The sequence below is a fragment of the Triturus cristatus genome, chromosome 3_1 (genome assembly GCF_964204655.1).
Source record: "Triturus cristatus chromosome 3_1, aTriCri1.1, whole genome shotgun sequence".
In the NCBI taxonomy this organism is placed as follows: Eukaryota; Metazoa; Chordata; class Amphibia; order Caudata; family Salamandridae; genus Triturus; species Triturus cristatus.
In genome coordinates, this window is record NC_140583.1 from 1105971830 (window position 1) to 1105977125 (window position 5296).

Sequence of the window (5296 nt, forward strand, 5' to 3'; positions counted from 1 at the left end):
CACCTTTATTGAGAACAACAAACTGCTGCATGACTCCCAGTCCGGCTTTCGTGCGAATTATAGCACGGAGACGGCTCTGGTTGAGGTCACCGACGCCATCAGGGAGACGCTCGATCATGGGGGTAAGGCTATGTTAGTTATGCTGGACCTATCGGCGGCATTCGACACCGTCCCACACGCAGGCCTTCTCTCAAGACTTAGGGAGATTGGTCTGCGAGGGACGGTGTTGGATTGGTTTCAATCCTTTCTTGCCGACCGCCGACAGGTGATCTGGGCCCCGCCGTTCTCGGCCGAAATGCTTCCGCTGGAGGTGGGGGTGCCTCAGGGTTCTATCCTGAGCCCCACCATCTTTAACATATACATGGCCCCTCTTGCGGAGGTAGCGGAGGCGTTCGGGGCCCGGGTCATCTCATACGCTGATGACACCCAGCTCTTGTTCACTTGCAGGAAGGGAGAGGCCTTTAGCGGCGGCAGAATCAAGGTCTGCCTGAGTGCAGTCTTTGCGTGGTTTCAACGGCACAGCCTGAAATGCAACTCAGATAAATCTGAGCTGCTCTTTTTCGGCTGTGCCCCTGATCCGGGCTGGAAGACATGGTGGCCCCAGGACATGTCCCCCCCAGAGAAGCCATCATCCCAGGTAAAAAATCTCGGAGTGGTGTTTGACGATGATCTATCCTTTCGTCCACACATCCTGGGATTAGCAGGGAAATGTTTCAGCATCCTTAAGATGCTTAGGAAATTTCTTCCCCTACTCTCACTGCAGTATCGTAGGAAGGTAGTCCAGGCGCTTGTGGGCTCCCGCCTGGACTATGCAAATGCTCTTTTTGCAGGCCTACCTAAGTATCTGTTATCTAGACTGCAGATTGTCCAGAATTCGGCGGCCAGAGCTATCTATGGGTTGCCCAGGAGAGCTAGTGCCTCTGCGCTTTTGGCTAGGCTGCACTGGCTCCCAATTTCGGGGAGAATTAGATTTAAGCTCCTCACTTTGGCATTTAAAGCCCTTCATACGATTGGCCCTTACTATCTGAGGAAGCGTATTGTCTTCTATGTGCCGCGGAGGCTGCTGAGGTCGGCGGACCTGGCTAAAACGGTGGTGCCTGTGGTCAAACGTGTTCGGATGGGAGGTCGCTCCTTCCAGTACGTGACAGCCTGCTTGTGGAATGAGCTCCCACTCTCCCTTCGGAAAGCGAATAATCTCCTGGCTTTCAGGAAGGAGTTGAAAACTCTGCTTTTTACTAAGTAACCTAGTGTGACGGTAGTAGGTTTTTGTGCCTTTGGTTTCGTGTTTCTTTGGGTCACTTTGCCAAAGCGCCGGGACACCCTTCTGGGGTAGCCGTGCGCTCAAAAAGTGCGGACTAACATTAACATTAACATTAACAGTTATGGTACCCCATGCTGTGGATACACATTTGAATAAGACAAAGACACAGCACCTCACCAGTGCACGTCTGACAGGTTACGAACTAACGCTGTTTGCCAAACACATTGTGATCAAACGATGTGCCACTCTGAATCCAGCCACGCTAATACCCCTCCCTTCGGAGAACGAGGAGATTGACATACATGATTGTATCTTCCAGCCGGAAGAAGAGACAAAAGGACGGGTAGACTTAACTGATGTTCCCTTATCTTACCCCCAAGGGGAACTATAGGTCGATGGCTCTTGCTTTAAATTACCAGATGGCACTACAACTGCTGCATATGCTGTTACTACGCTGCTAACATCATGAGTTCCTCATCAGTCGGCCCAAGCGGCAGAGCTCGTTGCCCTAATACGAGCCTGCAAATTGAGTGAGGGACTGGTTGCTAATATTTATACTGACAGCCTGTACGTCTTTGGAGTCGCCCATAATTTCGGGTGACTTTGGGAAGAGAGAGGGTTCCTTACTTCCCATGGCGCAAAGATCCAGCATGTTCATCCCATATATAGGCTTCAGTCCGCTTTGACACTCCCCAAGAAATTGGCAATAGTAAAGTGTAGCGCCCATAGGAAAGTTACTGACGATGTAGGTAAAGGGAACGCTTTTGCAGCTCAGACAGCTAAGGAAACAGACCGAACTAGGATGAAAAGAATGTTCGTAGCAGGTCCCGCTAGGTGGGTGCCCAATGTCACTATGTTTGAGGATACACTTGAGAACGTGAAGGAAATACAGAGTGAGGCCACAGTGGAGGAATTGGCAGTGTGGCAAGAAAGTACATCACAATTGACGGATGAGGGATATTGGATTGACAAGTGGGGGAAACAGAGATGGATGTTGCCAAATGCGTATGTTCTCCCTGTGGTTACAATGGCTCATGGCCCAGTCCATATCAGCGCCAAGGGTATTTGCAAGTTGTTAGACCCTGTATGGCAGAATGATCATATATCGAGAACTGCTGCACATTTAGTGAAGCACTGCATGGTGTGCATGATGCACAATCCTGGGAAATGTACCCTTACACCACACGGTAATTTCACTCCGCCCACTTTCCCTTTTGAGGTCCTCCAGATGGACTACATCGAGCTAGAAAGGGTCAATAATTTGAAGTATTTGTCGGTGGTTGTTTGTGCTTTCAGTAAATGGGTTGAGGCTTACCTCACTAAAGACAATACAGCCATTGCGACACCAAAGGTACTCCTGAAGGATCTCTTTCCTCGTTTCGGTGTGCCCCGTTTGATCTGGAGTGACAACGGAAGTAATTTTTATGCCAAAGTAATTCAGCTAATCTGCGATGATTTGCACATAAAACAGAAGTTTCATGCTGCAAATCACCCACAGTCAGCAGGTTTGGTTGATAAGTACAATGGTACTCTCAAACTGAAATTGACAAAGTGGCCAGATGCTTTACCATTAAGCTCTTTTGTCGACAAGAACAGCAGCACATTCTAGAACAGGATTGTCACCTTACGAGCTCGTGTTTGGATGCCCAGCAAATGTCTGGGGCATCCCACGCCCTCGTAAGTTCTCCGATATGGAGTATCCATTGTTGACAGACTACCTTTGCCAGTTCACTGAAAATTTGCGTTTTATTCACCAACAGGTCCGCGAGTCCCTTCCACCCACACCAGAGGGGCCCCGACACGACATTAGGCCTGGCGATTTTGTATTAGTCAAGAACTTCCAGCGGAATAAGAGCTTGGAGCCCCGTAGGTAGGGACCTGAACAGGTCCTCCTGGCCACTCAAACCGCCGTGAAGGTCGCCGGCCAAAAGAACGGGATTCACGCCAGCCATTGCCACAGGATACCCTTGCCCTTGTCCTCTGATCAGTGGGTGAGGTTTACTGAGTGTGAGAAAGGTGCCTCAGTTCGTCCCCTTTACCAACGCAAAGTTAATGTGGACCCAAACGGATGCCAAGAACGATGAAGTGCTAAATGCAGCGGTCCCTCCAGAAATTCGAGCCATTAGGGAACCGCTGTTCATTGACCCCTCTGTGCCTGGACTCGGCTGAGGAATAGTGCACCAAAGGAGAAGTCAGATTAGTCAGGGTGTACTTTGCTATAGTACCAATTGTGTTAGTTCAGGGTGTTGTGAGATTGGTGCGCTGTTCTGACATTGGACAGGATAAATGGAACGTGCTCCCTAGGAAGGGGGTACCTTATCCTGAGCGACGTGGGATTCATCCTGAGCTAAGAACTGAGCAAGCTCCTCACCTGTGCTCAAGAGCGCAAACGTTGATGAAAAATAGGAGCCTGTACCAGTGAGGCTCTGATGGACACTGGGAACACTTACCTTTGCTATCAGTTTTACTGCATTCCTCTTCTTGCTTCATAATGCATCCGTTTGGTCGACCTATTGAGTAGAAGAAACAGCCGTTTGCACCACCGCGTTTAGCGTGGGGTCAGTCAACAAAGAGTAAAATAGTTTGCATATTAATTGTTGTGATTATGCTAATAATAATACTTGGAATTTCCTGCTTTCTAGATAAGTATCCTGTACACACTTTGGTTGGTACGACACCTACCCCCCTGAGCATGTTTTTGTCACTTTGGCTCCACACAGGTAAGGACATAGGTTGTCCTACAGTGATAATGTCTTTATACAAATGTTACACCAAGCTCATAATGTCTCTAATACTACTAATTTTTGGGTTTGTGAGTTGCTCCCTTCAGTCACTCATAAGAGCAACAATTTGTTGTCCCTGCCATTATCATATATCGGAAGCTGTGAGGGTTGGTTTCAATTGTTTCGGCTGGTGTACTACCAAATGAATCTCTAGGCTCTGGGTATAACATTAATGGATTCCCATACCGCCCATAAATATGCACGCTACTTCCATGGGTTTACTCCCATAGAACCAGCAGGAGCAGGGACCCTCGGTACATTGTCCTCAAAGTAATGTGTGTACACGTACCGTATAGGTGAAGGATGATGCCTGGTTCCGAATGGAAATGGCTGATTTCCAATGGTTTAACACATCTGAGTATTTCCAATCCTTCTGAAGTCGAAATCTTACTGAAGATAAGCCTATACCTGTGTCAGTGGTTAATGCCACAGCTAGTTTTTGTGTCCTGGGGACAGGGAAGATAAAGGTGGGTGAGAGTACCTGTAATTGGACCTTCAAGCTAAATACGGCAAATAGTCCGCCTTTGATTCTGCTCTATAGTGTTTATTTCGTCTGTGGGTCACAAGCCCACGGATGGCTCCTGAGAGGAGGATGGTCAGGTACATGCTATCTCTCTTTCCTCCTTCCCCCTGTATATCTTGCCCCGTCTAACTATCATCAAACTCATTGATTGCAACGTAGAAGTCTACCTCTGACCCGGGCCAAGAGGATTGTTGATACAAAAGATATACATCAGACTGACACTACTGCACAGCAATTTGGGGATGCTTTGAAGGGCCTACTATGTTATTGGGGTCCCATGGCCAATAGCCTTCAAATTCATCAGCTAACAAGAGTTGTTGAATGGGTTATTAATACGACTGTTGGGATACTAACAAATATCACTGCTGAGCTCCAGGCTACGAGATTAGTCACTTTGCAGAACAGGATGGTGTTAGACGTCATCCTTGCAGATCGGGGAGGGGCTTGTCACGTCATTGGCAGCAGCTGTTGCGTTTACATACCTGATAACACTCCCAATGTTTATTCAGCCATAAAGAAATTACATAGGCTATCAGCTGAGATACACCAAGAGACAGGTACTTGGACCCTATTGGGGTGGTTCTGGAATATGCTAATGATGTGGGGTTTGAAGATCCTCATCTTTTTGGTTTTCGCTGCTAGTATTGTTTTTACATGTTGTCTCCCGACTTGCTGCACCTATTGTGTAAATGTACTCACCCCTAAACAGAAAATATCAGTTCATGACGC